Here is an 18,603-nt window from a genome sequence, read left to right on the forward strand (position 1 = left end):
CGGTTTTCAATTTCATATTTAGTTAAGTTACTCAAGTTTTCCCCGATGTATCTGTTCAAAAATGGACCAATTTTTTTGTGAACCAAAGAAATGGCCCGATTAATTCAAGTAAATTTTAAACAATTACTTATCTGGTTTTAAATGTATTTAAAATACCAAATTAAAATGAAAGGTGAAACAAAAATTTTAAAATTTAATATGGGTTTTTCAATTAATTTTTTTAGGTTAACCAGTTGGGTTATAAAAGGTTTGTAAATTAATTTTTTAAATTTTGCAACCAAAAGATTAAAGCAAAATTTTTGGCAAATATATTTTTTGGTCTTAATTTTTTTTTAAAAGTTAGATATTTAAAAAAAAGGTTGTTTAATGTTTGTGGGAAAAATTAAGAATTTAATTTTGGGAAAATTTATAAAATCACCCAAAAATTAAATTTCAATTAATTTTCTATAAATTTTATTTTTAAGGAAGGTTTTTAAAAAACCAAAATTTTTTTGTTAAATATGTAAAGTAAAATAGTAGTGCAAACTAAAAATAACCCTATCTTTTTTTCCCCCGGGAAAAAACCCCCAAACTTTTGATAACATAATTAACGGGGTTACAATTCAATTAAATGAATTAAATTAAACCTATTTGGGAAAAAAAGACATTTAATTTCTTCAAAAACTTTATTACCCCAAATATTTATAAAACACATAAATTTAAACCAAATCATAATAGTTAAATTATTATGTAAAAAGCCTTAAATAAGGAAAAAATGTAGTAGAAATAAAATTAAATTGGTTTTAAAAATAAATTTTTTAATATACTTATTAATTATTTTAGTTTAGCCAATATTTGAGTTTAATAAAAATTTTAAATATAAATATTTTAAATAACTGAAAAAAATTGAAAAGTAAAAGTTTATAAAGATTTCAGAATCTAACACAATTTGAATTATTAAAAATTTTAGGCTCGTATTTTTAGACAAAAGAGTGTTATACTAAAGAAACATTTTTTTTTTCCCATAAGTTATAAGGAAAAGAAAAAATTTACGATTTTAAAAAATTTAAAACAAAAATTGAATTTATCGGTAAAAAAATTTTAGTAAATTATGATTTTTTCGTCAAAAGAACTAAATTTTGGGTTAAAATATGGTTTTTTAATATTAGTGTATTAATTTATCAATACCAAAAATTTACATAAAAATGAAGTTTATAAAAGTAACCCGGGGAATTTTCTAACGACAATTGGGATTGCCCCTTTATATACAAAAGAATTTCATTTAACCTTAGGGGAGGACCCTGGATTTAAATTTATTTCAAACGTTTAATTTTCTAATTTTCTTGTACCTAACGAGCTTCTTTTCCAAAAGGATAAGTAAAACAGAAACCTATTAACAAAATGGTTTTAACCAAATTTTTTCTTATTTTCCCGCTCGGGAATGCAGTTTTCCCTTTATTTTCCATAGACAAAAAATAAAGGGGTTAACAAACAAATTTTTTGTGTAAAATTTTTCAAAAACGAATGTGAGTTATTCATCGTTCTTTGGTAACTCACATAAAGGGAAAATTTCCCACCTTCCCCAAAAAACTGTAAATATTCTAAATTACCCCCGTTAATAAACTGAACAAAGGGGACAAGATTAATTCTTTTTGAGTTCGTCCAACGTAAAAATTTAATAACTAAAGTCCAAACACCGTTGGTATACCCCTCCACATACACCTATTTGCCAAGTGCAAGTTTGTCTGACCTGCAGTACCTAACATAGATCCCCAGTTATACTCCGTCGGGACATGACATTCATTTTAACGACCGCTAAGTTCTGTCCTTTGCTTCCATCCAAGATGACCAAGCATTTACCAGTTCAAAGAATGGGGGATTTGGGGTCAGCTGTAAAATTTAAAACTACTCATTACGTACCCCCAAAAACCCCCGGGTTTGCTCTAGGCAGAAAACATTGTAAACAATCCAGGAGTCAGGGCCTAGAATCAACCGTTCCTTGCGCGCCGGGATTAGGTCACCTGCCCCCGGGCCGATAAAACAGTAAAAGGTCCATTAGAAAAACTCGCCAACTAGCAAAAACAATGTGTCGGGGTTCATTGTTTCAAATCCACAAAGAGCTGGTTGAATTTCTTTCTTTTCTCTTTTAAATTACCATTGCCGAGCCTTATAAGCTAACATTCTAAATAAACCACCGATCATTGTGATTATAAGGAACACCACCTTGAAAGCGTGAGCAGTGGTAAAGTGGCCCTTTTAATCTTCTATAGTTTCCCACAGTTCAACGAGAACTTGAAGGGATACAAGTCCTGTTTGTTAAAATCTTTTGATGAACAACGCCAAAAAAGCTTTCTACTAACTAGAAATTGGTAATAAGAAGTTAAATGGAAGGCAACAGGACGATTAAGAGTTTAAAAAACTATAAGTGTCATATTGTTTGGTTTTTAAATCTTGTTTTTCCATAAGGTAATGTTCCTCGAAATTTAACAATATTAATTATTTTAAATATGTTGGGTTTGGGGTTGGGTGTTTTTTCTAATCATAAATAAACATAAATTAATTAAATTTCTTTACAAATATTTAATTTATTTAAAAAAATTAAAAAATGCAATACAATAAGGTTTTTTTCGAAAATGTTCATTCTGTACTGTAGGAATTTTTAAAACCTAAATTATTTTATTCAATATCATTTTGTTAAAGTATAAATAAATGAAGGTTCAAATTTTAATGCCCTTTTTAAAATTAAACCAAGTAAATGTATTTAAATAATTAGGCTTATTTTCCTTTAACTGATGATAATTCCATCTTGAAAGATTGTTATATAATACCAAAGAGCCTTTAAAAATACGATGTTTGATCATCTGTTTTGATCCTGTCAAACCCCAAATTTCAAATCAGAAACAAAAACAAAATATCCAGCCGACTAATCTGCTCCTTTTTCCAGCCGTATAATCTAACTCAAATGTCATTGATCTGTTTCTGAGGTTGGTTAAAGAAATCAGACCTAAACACATACCTGTAACGATGATACATTCCCAACATCCACCGTATAAAATACATTTCTCTATTTGGAGTTATTGATATTGAGATTAAGTACCCTAATTACGAATCGGCACAGAACCAAAGTGGCCCTTGCTTATTCAAATTTTTATGGAATCCACGGGTTATCAATTTAAGATAAAGGCCATTCAAATTAAAGAACCCCTTCTTGAAAACTCTCTTTTAAAATCCATGTCCATTTAAAAATGTATGTTTCCCTTAATTTTCACCCCATTACCCCAAATTTTATTTTTTCTGGTTTTTTTTTTTTGGGATTTTAATAAAATACATTCAAACCATTATTTATATACATAGCTTACCAAACTAAGAATTAATATCAATCCGTTCCAAAATGTTAGTGGTTTCCACCCCAAGGTAAAATGTTAAATTTTAAATAATACCAAATATAGTTAATTGGAGAAATTTAAGATTTCAAAGTGAAAATTATTTTTTTTTATCCACTTCAAGGTCCCAACTTAAAATTATATATATAATAATATTTAATTATAATATTTAATTTCATTAAATATATAATAATTATTTATATTAATTAAGATTGTTTTTTCATACATCATTTATTCAGAAAATTTTTTTTAAATGTCAATTTAAAAAAAATATGCTCTGATGTCTTGTTTCTTACAAATTGAAATTAGTACAAAGCGCGTTGTTATATTCAAACCTGTAATATTTTTTTTAAACTCAAAACTTAATTAAACTGGTTATTTTTGCTAATATTAAATACAATTAAATTTTTCAAAACAATAGTAAGTTTTTTTTAACTGCCTGAAAAGAAAAAAAGTGTTTGTTATACCGCTCAGTTCTAATTTATATAAGAATTATCTTGGAATGTGTGTAATTCTGATACAAATTTTTTGATATAAATTCTTGGCGTGCCAAAACCGTTACCCCTGAAATCAGTATGTTTAGGTTTAAAACAAATTTTTTGTAAAGCAACGTATGTAATGTAAATGTTCGCAAACGTTATTTAATTAATTATTTAAACCATGGGATTCGCTTAAAAACGGTTTATTGAACGTTTATTCCAAAAAAAACTTCAATCACATTTTAGAATAAACCAGAATTTAAACTAATTTTAAGTTCCTATCTACATAATACATATTTTAAAATTAAAAAATAATAATGGTTTAAGGAAAATAAGTTTAATAAATTATCGATATTCAAAAAAAGCACTCTGATTATAATTTATTTTAAAGAGATTATCACTTTATAGATAAAACCAAGCAATCTGATTTATAACGGTAATTGAAATAGTGAGGTAATAGCCGTTTATTAATTTTATTAATAAAACATAAACTACAAAGAAAATTATAGTACAACTTAAACATTTTTTTAAAAATATTTTATAAAATTTTTAATATATTATATTATTTAATATATATTTTATAAATATTTAAAAAATTTATATTTATTTTATAAAAAATATATATATATTTATAAGCTATTTTTTGGGAAATATAACACCGACATTTCAAAGGTATAAAACTTTTAAAAAACTGTAGCGCCTTATCAATAACCAAATTAATTCAACTTAGTAATTTTATACTATGTTATAAAATTTAACTGTTTGTCTACAAATTTTATTAATTGTAAATAAATGAATTGTTATTTTGTAATTTTAAAATTTCCCCACTTTGTATCTTAATTGCAGTAATGAAAACTAATTGTAAAAAATTTGCAAGGGAATTTAAAACCATGAGAATATTGAAGTTAAAAATATAAATTCATAACTAAAATTGAGTTATAATAAAAAAAATTAACGAACATTGAACGGCAATTATAAAGTTACGACGGTTATATTAAAAATACTATCAAAAATTAAAAATTAAAACCACCCAACTGAATTTAACCCAATACAGATTTTAATAAACATAACACTTATGCAGGGCCACGAATATTTAACTCACTCTCTCTCTTCCCGGATCAATTAAATTGGCTCACTTTTATTTGTATATGGAAAATCGGCAATTTTAAGCGTACACCCTTAGCAGTGTACGAATGGGTTTTGAATAAAAATTGATTTTTTTTTAAATGTAACTATGTTACAATTTTTCCAACAGTTATTTCACTAACATATAAAAAATTCACGAAACAATTATGGGTGACATAATTAAAAATTCATGATCATCCTCAATATCCTTTTACAAAGATTTCTCGAGGCTTAACATGGTTGTACATTAAAACCAACGTCCAATAAATATAAATAATATTATTATAAATATATAATATTTTTATAATATAATTCTGTGGCTAAATTAGCAATTGGGTTTTTTTATTTATATTAAATCCAAAACAAGTTCCAAAATAATTAAATCAAAATTACGAGAGTCTTATAAAAAATTTACAAATCCCTAAATGTAACGGGTTTTAAAATTATTTTAGGGAAAAACAAATTATCTTTGCCTTGGAGACCTCATACCTTTGGTTTTTCTAGAATGTTAATTTTTAAAATTTTTCACTGTTTAAAAAAATTATTAAAAAATGAAATTTAGTTTGCATGTAAGGAATACTTAACTATTCTGTAATTCCCAAAGTACCAAATTCAACATAAGATTCAACTTATCTTACTTTAATTTTTTCTAACATTACCTAATTTTGCCCTTTTTACAAATGATATTTAAAATTCACCACTGAATTGAGCGGTACGTTCTTGTTTGTGACAGCAGGAGATTCGATCATTGGAAATAACCTCCTTACAAAATTTAACCGTGGAATCTATCACTTTTTTGCGAAATTATTTATAACTTAGCTACCTAAGACAATTCGTCCCCCTAATTTTTCGACAATTTAGTCAATTATGAATATTTTTAATTTAGCTTTCTTTGAAAATTTCGTTTTTTACTAACAAGTTGTTTCAGAAATTTGAGTTTTAAAAATTAAAATTCCCCTGTAAAAATTCATAACATCACACAATAAAACATTTAATAAAATCAAATTGGGAAATTCACCTGAATAAGTTAAATGATATTATAAAATTAATAAACCCTGTTTTAAATGTTATTAATAACATGTTCTATTTAAAAGACATTAAAAAATTATAACTTCGTAGTTGTGTATTTTCCCTTAAAACAGATAGCTTTTTATACCGATGGTTTTAAATTAACATGAGTGTGATACTATTTTTATTTAACAATTTGTAATCTAGAATTTTCGTAAAAACAGCTAAATTTTCGCAACGATTTAAGCAAGTTAAAATGAATGTTTTACAAACCTGTAAAAATTTCAAATATTATCAATTTAAAGTTTGTTGTATGAATTGCATTTTCCCTTTTAAATGAGCAAATCATTTTTCAATTAAAAGCTATTTTTATTTATAAATTACAAGCAAAAAACTATTAATACAATAAGAAAAAATTTAAGTTTCTTTTAATTTTAAAAAAACTAAATTTGTATAATTTTAGCAACACTTAACGAACAAAGTTACTGATAAATGATAAAAGCCTTTCTCGTTATTTGGGCGTTCAAATAGAATGAAATGGTTTTTAAATGTTATTACTTAGCAAGATAACAACACTGCGAAAAATAAGTATAACAAGCTTGCCTTTAAGAAAATCTGTAATAGGTTCTTTGTTATCATACAAATATTAAATTAAATGTAAAACTACGGTATAGGAAAAAATTTATGTATCATTTGTTCCAGGGTTGTTTAATAAGCTAACTCCAAGTACTTATTAAAAAATAATATTTCAATTTGAATATAAACAATCATAAATATCTAACACCGATTAATTTATATAAGCAATTTTATTGTTAACCGATACAACTTTCAGATTTTTCTTGTTAAAACAAGACACTTGGTTAATTGCACTCTTGAAAAGTTTACTGAGATTAATTTAGAAGGACAAAAGTTTTGTTGAATTCTCGGAATAGCATAAAGGACAAATCCTCCTAGCCAACACTATTTAACGTTGGCCAATTATTTTTAAAAAACAGTTTTTTAAACTACTCAGGTAATTAAAGACCAATGCATTGGGTTTTTTTTTTGATAAGTCACTGTAAAAAAGTTAAATCCCATGTAAAAAAAGTATTTTTTGACACAATAAATTTAAACTACATAATAGATCAAAATACTAATTTCAGAATTTTTTTGAAAAAAGGATAAAACATGAATGATAAATGTTGAAATTTATAAACTTTGATTAATTTTCAAACCAGAAATATCGTTAAACAAATTGGAATTAAATATTTTTCATAAATTAATTATTGAAGGTTTCAACTCTTTTTTTAATTAAATGTTGAATAAACTTTAAATTAAAACTATAGATGTTCAAATTGGAACCGTAATTGTTCAAAGGGACTGCCCCCTTTTATTAGAACTATCACCTTGTTATCCAAAGACAACCTAAAAGAACGGCAAGGTTTGGAGGGATCACCCAACTAATTAGGGAAATTAATACCAAACTAAGATTTAGAAAAATTTTTTAATATTATTTTTATAAGAGGAAATAATATTAATAAAAGTATTAAATTTCTATAAGCCATCGTAAATTTCAAACCTAATATACTTTAAAAAACGGAAACTGTTAAAAGTGTAAACATAAAAAAATCAATTCATTTTAATTTTGATACTATAATTTGTAAAAAAATATAAAAATATAAAAAAATTTTAAATTTTCAGGTGTATTCAAAAAGGGGCTCCCTTTTTAAAAAAAACGAAGAAAAAATAAAAATAAGAAAGTCCCTTGTTTTTTAATTAAACACATTTAATTTTAATTTTTTAGGGTTTTTTAAAAAAAAGTATAAAATTTTTAAATTAAAATAAGGATGTATTTTTGGTTCCAAAATTACTAATATTAAACCCCCTTCTGGAAAAATTTTTAAAAATTTTTTTTAAAAATTTTTGATTTAAACTTTTTTAAAAAACTAAAGCATCCTTTTACTTCTTAAAATACTCCTCTGATTTTAAGCATCATATGAGGAGCTTTAATTTACACTTATCTGATCCCAAGAATCTGTAATTTACTGTGAGTCAAAACAAAAAAAACTTACGTTATTTTCTTACACACTTCACTAGTTTTAGTTTGTACACTATTTCATGTACCGAAATTGGAAATAAATTATGATTAAATTTCAATTCAATTCAATTCACTAATTAAGCAATATTCAACTTTTATGAATCTGTACGTTATCCAAGACATAAATAAAAGCATACCTAAAAGTCTCCAACATGTTTTATTGGAGTTGTAAATTTAAAGAGCAAACCGTTTGTTAAACTCACTCGAACTGTTATTGAGGGCTGGCAATTATGATGTGCAGTTGCAAAAAAAAGCTGTAAAATTAACTTTATTAATTTGAATTTTTGGGACATGTTTTAGACATGAGTGGTGTACATATTTTGTTTTATGTTCTAATTTTTTTTAATAAAAACAGATATAATACATTTTTGCCTACTAGCTATATATACAGGGTGATTCCAAAAACTTAAACGGCAATCTCTTCGAGAAGCTTATTCTATAGCTAAAAAACAGTAAAAAAGTATTTCATTATAAACCATATGCCCGGAAAAACGCTTCGTTAGCGAGTTACGCCTAGACGAAAGATTTCGCCCGGATTTCAGTAACTCTTGGTGAAGTTCAGGCCGTATAAAAAATGGTTTTTAAACGAAAGGGTATAGTTACAAAAGATACAAATACGATTGTTTTTTATGTTTTTATATCTGACAAATTTATTAAAAATTCGTCCCAGAGCTGTAAATTGCAATACTTTCAGAGATAATCTTACGTAATCCCAAACACAAGAATTGGTTGCACCATAATAGCCAGAAATAAACACATTCTTTGTGGGTGTTTAAACGTAAGATTACTTCCAATAACATGTTTAAATAAAGGTTCATTTTTTATCTTAATAACAGATTTGCCTACAGAACATTTTAATTCTGAAAAGATTTCATGTGATATTACTTATGGAAAAAAAAAATTAATAACTAGGTATTGGAAAATTTTGCCTTTATTTAAAAATATAAAACAGACGCACACAAAAATGCATATTCTTATCTGCATAAAAATATTAACTAATGTTTAGGTTGTGAGTAACAGTGATAATTTATTACAACACTTTTTATCGTCATATTTTCTTTGCAAAGGTTGGCAATATCAGCTGATCAACAATTAAGTTCATGAACAGTAATATTTGAACTAACCTTTATGGAGGTTTTGTATTGTGGCGTGTGAAGATTGTATTTTGTGAGATCCTGTGATTATTGGAAATATTTTATACAAGTGTATAAAATATTTTATTAAATATTTATTTTTAAAATATTTTATTAAATATTTTATAAAAGTGTATGTAATTATCTTAGTAAATAATGGCAGATAATGTAAATGGTATGTATTCGTTTTGAAGAGTATACGGACATGATACTGATTTACAGGCAAAGTTAACAAGAATGGGTTTAGCTGCAGTTCAGGAATATCGTGATACTTTTCCACATCGAAGAACACCTGATCGCAAAACATTTGAAGCTGTGGAGAGACGACCTTAGAGAAACTGGTAGCTTTAAACCGAAGCGAATAGATACTGGTCGTCAACGTAGCGCAAGGAACTATAATAATTGAACAAGCAATAATAAATGCTGTAGAATTATACACACCAACCACAAGCACCAGACGATTTATCACGTCAGTTAAAATATTTTGCCAGTCAAGCGTTTCTTATGGCGGACACTTCATGAAGCACAGTTGTACCCATTCCATATAACACGTGTTCAGAGACTTATTACCGCAAGATCTTAATAAACGGAAGATGTTCTGCCGCTGGTTAAGAAGAAATTGTTTACGACATCCAGTATTTTCTTCGGCGTATTCTCGTTACTGATGAATCCTGTTTTACTAGAAATGGAATTGTAAATTTTCGTAATACCCATACTTGGGCGTCACGACCGAAACTCCCACAATGAAACTGCGACAGAACTGGCCATTGTCAACATACAATTTTCCAGTCAATGTAATGGCTTTGGTCTGTTCTGGGTCGTGATAATTTTGATTGGTCCATTTTTCCTCCCTAATCGACTTAATGGAGTAGCGTATCTTTAAATTTTTTTGAAGAAACAAACCTGCCTACCCTCTTGGAAGATATTCCTGTTGTCAAAACAGAATAAAATAGCAATGGTTTATGCCACGACGGAGCACCTCCCACATTTTTCTAAATGATGTGAAAAACTATTTAAATGATACAATAACGGTAGAACAAGTGGGATTGGGTCCGAAATGGACCAGTTAAAATGGCCCACCCCACGTTCCTTCCTGACCGTCAAACGCCAGCAGACCATTTTCTTTATGGGGTGGCATGAAGTCAATTGTTTATTCAAAACAGGATTTAACAACCATAGAGGAGTTACGTGAATCGCATTACAGAGGGCGGCACATGAAAGAAAACTATCCAATGCAATGCTCTCCAAACGTTATGAAAACCGCGATAGAAAAGAGTGGATTCGTCGTGCGAAAACGTGCATTGCTAACAACGGAGGGACACTACTGAGCAACTATTATAGGTGATTTATTACAGTTTTATAAAGGTAAATACATTTTTATATTAAATGTTCAGTATAGAGTAAATGATCAGACTAAGATTACTCACAACCTAAAACATTAGTTAATATTTTATGCAGCTAAGACTATGCCATTTTTGGTGTGTCTGTTTTATTTTTAAATAAAGCTAAATTTCAATACCTATTATTAATTTTTTTCCTAAAGTAAGTCACATGCATCATTTCAGAATTAAAATGTTCTACAAAATCCGTTTAAGAAAAAAATGACCTTTTATTTAACATTTATTGGACAGTAATCTTACGTTTAAACACAAAAATGTGTTATTTCTTTGCACCAATTCTTGTGTTTTACGTAAGATATCTCCTGATAAGTATTTGCATTTACAGCTCTGGGACGAATTTATCAATAAATTTGGTAATATATAAAAACATAAAAAACAATCGTATTTGTATCTTTGTAACTACCCTTTACCATTTTTTTACGGCCCGACTTCACCAAGGGTTCTGAAATCCGGGCGAAATCTTTCGCTAGGCGTAACTCGCTAATGAAGCGTTTCGGGCATATGGTTATATGAACTTTTTTACTTTTTTTAGCTATAGAATAAGGCTCCCGAGAGATTGCCGTTTAGTTTTGAATCACCTGTATAACCAACAAATTTGTTACGTTTTTTACTGTTAAAAAATTCAAGCTATATACTATTGTAAAGAATTTTTGAATGTGCAAAACAATAACATCATAAAGGTTAAGCTAGATTTAATCATGTCACAAAAAGTACAGTAATTTATTTCAAACTTTACTAATTTCACGATGTATCGAATAAATATCTTTTTAATATTGAAAACGGATTAAGATTGTTGATATTAAATAAAATAATACGTGTGATATATTAGATTTAAATCTATTAAATTCGGTTTAATAATTATAGTTCCTGATCTTCTATGTATATTTTATTTTACTTTACCATGTATACATTTCATAATTATAAACTAAAATATACTCATTGTTAAATGCATACAAACAAGATGTCTAAATTGTTTTTTTTCCAGTTTCAGTTTCGTTTTCGTAATTACACACACTGTCAGTTTTAACAGCTGGGGGTACAAGACATCTCGTTCTCCTAAATCCCACATTGTTACTGCCAGCTAAGTTGACTCTGCTCATGCATTGACGCAGTTCATTACTGCACGAGACTGGCTCACATCACATACACTCTCAGTGTAACAAAGGTGGCTGTACAAGATATCTCGACGTACTACTCCAAACTTTGTTAACTGCCAGCTGAGTTGACTCTGCTCATGCATTGACGCAGTTCATTTCTGCACAAGACTGGCCACTCACATACACTCTCAGTGTAACAGATGGCTGTACAAGATAAACTCGACCTACTACTTTGAAACTTGTTATTGCCAGCTGAGTTGACTCTGCTCATGCATTGACGCAGTTCATTACTGCACAAGACTGGCTCACATCACATACACTCTCAGTGTAACAGATGGCTGTACAAGATATCTCGACGTACTATCCAAAAAATTTTTTAACTGCCAGCCCGAGTTATCTGCTCATGCATTGACCCCAGTTTTTATTACTGCACAAGACTGGCTCACATCCCCATTTCCTCCAGTGTAAAAAAAGGGGTGTACCAAAATATCTCGAAAGTACTACTCCAAACTTTGTTATTGCCAGCTGAGTTGACTCGCTCATGCAATTTACGCAGCTCATTACTGCACAAGACTGGCTCACATCACATACACCCAGTGTAACAGATGGCTGTAAAAAGATAACTCACGTACTACTCGAAACTTTGTTTAAATTTCCCAAATGAGGGTTTACTAGGGCCCCTTTTCATTGAAAATTAAAATTTTTCTCCCTGCACAAAACCATGCTTTCACATTCTATTTCCCACCCCCCCCCCCCCCCACCCCCCCCCCCCCCCACCCCCCCCCCCCCCCACCCCCCCCCCCCCCCACCCCCCCCCCCCCCCACCCCCCCCCCCCCCCACCCTCTGACAAGTTTATTGGAGTGTAAATTTAAACGAGCAGAAACGCTTGTTTGAACTCCCTCAAGCAGCAATTGAGGGCTGATAATTATGTTGTGCAGTTTCAACGGAAGATGTAAAATCTGCATTGTTCTACCGTAATGCAGTTGGTTAATAAAGTAGCTCTTGGCGCATACTTTCCTAGTATTTCCAACATAATTTGTTTACAGTCTGCTGATAATTGTAACCATTGTGCTTGAATTATAATATGCAATATAAGGTACACGGTTTGTGAACTAGTCCAGGAGTCGAGAGCCTATTTTAATTGTGTAAGCATGCAACCTGGTTTTTCTTAAAACAAAAATTTTCCCTTAGAAAAATACTAATCAAAAGTCACGTTTTTTTGCGTAGGACGAAATGAAAAGGTATAAAAAGGGTTAAAATATGAAATGATAGTATATAAAGATAGTATTTTCTAAGATTTTTCTTAGTTTCACACACTTTTTTGCAAATAAATGTTTAATCAGCGTCAGCTAACTATACACAGACCTTTAAAGGGATGACTTTAAGTAATTTTTTTGTAGTTATCTGACGACATATAACTGTTATTTATATGCCAATCGGGTGGTTATAAGTATATAAAAATAGGGAAAATATAAGCTGAGAAACGATTCTCGTTTCATATCTTCAAAACTTTCGATACCTACCATTTCAACCTCCACTATAACTGGTCTTACTAGCGTGACTGACGATATATATTTTTTTAGAATCAATTCCTCTTGATTACAAGAACATACAGGATTAAATAGTGTAAATTACCTATCGGATCTTGGAATAGTTTACAAACAATGTCCATAATATAGTCCACTCAAACTCAAACAAAAGAGAAGACGGCTCCTGGACTAATATATTAACCCGTGATTGTAGGTAATATCTAGTAGTAACAAGGCAATACGTCATTCCCCATCACACTTATCATTCCATTTAGATTTGGTCATTCAGTTTGTGCAAGATTACTGAAAGTCCTAATGATTTAAATGAGATATTTTTCAAAAGTAAAAAAAAAAAACACGCACAGAAAATTAATCAGGATACAACAGTGTTTGAAATAGCTTTTACAGTGAAATTTGCAGGTGATGAATATATGTTACAGATTGTATTTAATGTTAATCAATTTAATTCAAAATCTTTTAAATCTTATACACTTTCACAGAATCTTTGTAATTTCTTTCTTAAAGTCATATTAACAACTCGTTTTTATATATTTTTACACGCTCCATTCATTAGACCGTAAAATAATCTAAAAAATATAGTCTATGTTAAAAATTTTCTTAAAAACCAATTGCTGCATTATTTTAAATTTTGGTATGTTCCGTTTTATTATATTAACTATACATCTTTACATTGGTATTACTATTATGTTTTGTAATATTAGTTTAGACTTCCTAATTCATATCTTATGCTGTCAAAATTTCATCGCCTTTACAACTCCGTCACTATTTCCCCCACAATAAAGTAAGTATGTTTTTTCCATTCAAAAAACATTTTATTCGGTTTAAATTTATTTGAATTACGAATAAAAATATTCTGACTGTAGAGACACTTATTTAATAAATTTTGCAACTGAAATAAGATTTTAGTTGTGGGTGTTTAATGGGAGATGTTGAAAGATGTTGAATGTTTCTTTATGTTGCTTGGTGTTATCAATTATGTTCATAAAATTTATCTCACGATTATATTTATGTAATATAAAAACTATGAAGTAATTTTATGACCATCATCTTAGATGTAATTGTGAATTTAAAAAACTAGACGTCATATACAAGCATGCATAGATGCCGCATAAAGGCCCCCAAGGTCTTTGTCTAACAATTTTCCAAGAAATACAGAAGTTTATATATATATATATATATATATATAATATATATATATATACACACATTAATTAAATTTGTATAAATGGTAATAGCCGAATTTAATTTTTAATAAATATCGAATCACAAAAAGTACTTGCTTCGCCGGGAGTGGAACCCGGATCTCTCACTTGCCAGATGAATGTGATACCATTACACCACAGGGGCTAACATTTTACGATTCAATATTACGATAAGTATATTTTCAAAACTTTGAACACTCGCTATATTGAATGCATGGGAATGTAGAAAAATATAACAGAATAAGGCTTTTAAAGTTGTTTGTTATTTCATATAAACCTACATTATTCCTATTTCTTATTTTTTATTTATATATAAAAAATAGATATAATATTTTTAGACTAATTCAAACGGCTACCACGCCGGCGGCCTTGTACCTCTTTGTCTCAAAACGTTTTATTGGTTGAAACTAGCTACGAACTTATCAAAGTTTTAAGTAAATTTTATTTTTGAAACAAGTTTGGCCACGGGCATTACAGTCTATGTTATGGGTAGCAACAGATGTATTTGTACGCTGTGCATTAAAACTATTTTGTTAACTCGTCTCTAACAAAATAGTGATAGAAGTTATAAATATGTTATCAATAAGTGAACTAATCATGTTTTACTAGATTGATTGCTTAGTGGCAGACTTGAGTTCTGAAATTAATCGTCCATTTGATCCATATTTATGTAAAAGCCTTGATGAGTTGGGTGAAAAATCTATTCTCTGACCTCCTTTTACTAATATGTGTGTAGATATTTAGCTGGTGGTTGATTTTTAATCCACTAAGGGTGACCTAAATTTTAAATGTCACGTTTAAATTGGTTTTACTTCTGTTTGTTTGTTGCTGGAAAACATATCAAGAGTACGAAACTGTGCTCACTGCGTTGTAGTATAAAGACTACAATATCCAGACTTTTTTTTAAGACTTTAGCTCTTCAGTCTCTTTTGGACCAAAAGAATCCATCGTATTTAAACTAAATAGTACCATTTTTAAAGTGGACAATATTTTATAAAATACGGAATCAATTCCGGTTTTTAGATTCAATATGTCTCAAATGACAACAGTCAAAAAATTAACTATTTTTTAAACTTTCTTTTACAAACTTTGCCTTTACTTGTTTTTGCGATTACAGGTTTATTTCTAGCATAAAAACGGTAAAAGCAATATTTATATAAGTAATAAATATATAATTTATAATATTATATATTTAAATAAATATTTAATGATGTTAGAAACTGGTTTTAAATGTATTTAATTGCACAAGCGTATAAAATAGGAATAACAACATGGTCATTACAGAAACTAAAATAAAGAATTTAAAAAATCGCATTATAATATTGTCTTAAGAATGAAACCTAACGTAAATTAATTACTTGTGCCTGGTTGAAATGTATAGTGTGTTGAAATATTTTCTAAGTTATATCACATTCTCTGTATTCTCCAATATAATCGCATATGAATAAAGAAACTGTAAACTATCTTCTGTGTTTAAAGGCTTCACGGTTAATAATGGTAACGTTATAAACGAGTTATATATCAGGCGAGTGTTTTGATGTGGCCGAACAAGTGAATACTTTACACCGCGTTTTAACACCGCCCGCAGTGCTGTAAAATAAGCATCGCCCGCAGCAAGGTATTATTGCATTATTCACAATTCATTCTGTACGAAGTTACATAGTTTTGTTACTTAGGTACTAAACAAGTTTTAAAATTCTTAGACATTTGAATGATAATAATAACATAAACTAATCCGATTTCTGAGTGGACATACTTACTAATAATAACTACTAGTTACAACTTCTACTACTATTACTGTTAATATAAACAAACTCTAAGGATCAAAAATGCAATTTTTTGTTAATAATTTTTCTAATACACTTACAGATCTCGTAGAGTAATATAAAAATTTAACAATTTAAGAATGATAAACGAAATGGTAACCTAAATACTAAGATCATAATTTTTTTTTAAAGTTAAAAGATCTTAATCGAAACCGATTCGTCACCACAACTTATCGTTTGAAATAGCATGGTTGTTCTACAAATAAATGAGTGGTGTCACTGCTGGGGTTAATAAGGCATTAGTGAATTAACTCCCACGTTAAAACCTCCACATGGTTACACCTCTGTAGTTCTAGTGGAACGAAACGCATATTCCTGGCCAATGTTGACATAGATAAAGATAAGGAAGAGGCCACGTTAAACATTACACAAGCAAATACACAAGCATATATACTAGAACTCTCTGGAGTCTAAATTGAAAAACATATCTGTAAAAATCTGTGGATAGTGTAGGTGTGGTTCCACTGGACTTAAGGAAGCAACATAAGTCTCAAGAAGTGCAATGCAAATATTCTTTGATTATTATATCTGGTGAACTAAAACGTCTTGTTCCTTTCAAACGCTTTTACTTGTAATAATGAACAAAAACTTTAGATGATTATGTGAACACTAGATATTAAATAAATTTTCAAACTAGATTAAGAAATGCATTGTGTCGTCTGGACCACTATGATTTAAATAATAAAATTAAAAATATACTCTATGCGTTTTAAACCTCATAAAGGGCTATAATTCTCACTATATTTATAGTGAGAATTTATGTATGTACTACGTTATAAACACCTTAGGTTGAGCATTTTTCAGGATTCAGAAATTTAATACTATTTTACTGACACCAACACAAAATTTGGATAGAATTAGGCGCGTTCCAAGTAACTTTAGATGAGTGGGGAGTGCGAACTGAGGAGCGATACAGAATATGTGTTTGTCTAATTATGTTAAACATTTATTAGGCTGTATATAGTGAATATTTTAGTAAAATATATTTACTTCGATATTTTACATTAGATTTATATCTTATGATTAAGTTAGCCAAAACATGAAGCCAAGAAATACAATTTGGAACAAATAATAAATATATAGTTTTTTACCACCTGACATCATATTCCACTTTTGGCCAACATCGGCAATTTATTTAGTCAAATTCAATCCCCCTCTTCCCTACACACTAAATTGAAAGGGCCACACAATTTATATTTGTAAATAATACCTTGCAGATAACGTGTAAACGTAAATAAGTAAGTAGGCCTGCATGACGCAGGACATTGATACATTGTCAAGTGCAGAATGTTCTCGTGAACAGTAAAATTTTGGCTCACGAGTTTATGGGTAGGGCCATTTACACCCTATCTTTTGGCTGTCAACTCCGTATACACCCTTCAAGGTTGATGTGTAAAAATTACATTACGTCGTTTCGTATTATTCTTCTTCTAAAACTTGTTGGTGTGTATCCAACTTTATATTTATTTCATTATTTTAAATAATTTTCTATAGATGATAATAGACTAATTTAATTTTATGAAGGTTTTCGAACATTAGGGATTCGAACTTGGATCCTTAACTTAGCCGGTGAGCGTGTTTATGAATTAAAAATACTTCTAGATTAATAAAGGCGCATATAAGGTTTGAAAACCCGGGTGTATATTCTACAGATATGTATATTCTAGTAGCAGAATATCAAGTGAATAATGGGTAAAATTCAGTTCTTTAGGGCCCTGAGAAATTACGATAGTTTTTGAAAGTTATAATTTTGTTATTTGTGTTTTTGTTATGTAGGTTATTGTTATTTAGTTGTTAAGTAGTCGTGTTATTTGTTAAGTATATAAAACTAAATACCGCGTCATTGTTACACACACATACCTTCATGTGGTATAACCAAACGAGCTGAATCTCTGACAACTTAGCTCTTACCTATATGTAGAAAGTGCGTAAAAGTACTTAATTTTATTTCCGTCCAGAATATTTCATACTTTTCATTCTCTATATTAGAAGTAACATTTTTTTAACATTTGAAGTAAATAGGTGCATTGACCAAGAAGGTAAAGGAAACTTTAATTATGGAAATCTTGGTTGTGTGTAATCGCCAATCATTGCCTGTACTTGACATTATCTTAACATCTGCCTAATTCTTTGTGGACTGTCTTTACCCCTTGAACTCCGTAAGAGTAATGTTAAACTTTAACAAGTTTCAACCCCTTATTTTTTGTAGTAGAACTAGAAAATAATTAATTTAAAAGACATACACATCTAGAGACTTTTTTAGTTTTTCTTGTAGTTAATTTTAAATAGAAGAGATAATTCAGTGTATTTCAAACGACATTCAATCCTTTTCCACTAAGTACG

This window comes from Homalodisca vitripennis, chromosome 3 (genome assembly GCF_021130785.1).
Source record: "Homalodisca vitripennis isolate AUS2020 chromosome 3, UT_GWSS_2.1, whole genome shotgun sequence".
In the NCBI taxonomy this organism is placed as follows: domain Eukaryota; kingdom Metazoa; phylum Arthropoda; class Insecta; order Hemiptera; family Cicadellidae; genus Homalodisca; species Homalodisca vitripennis.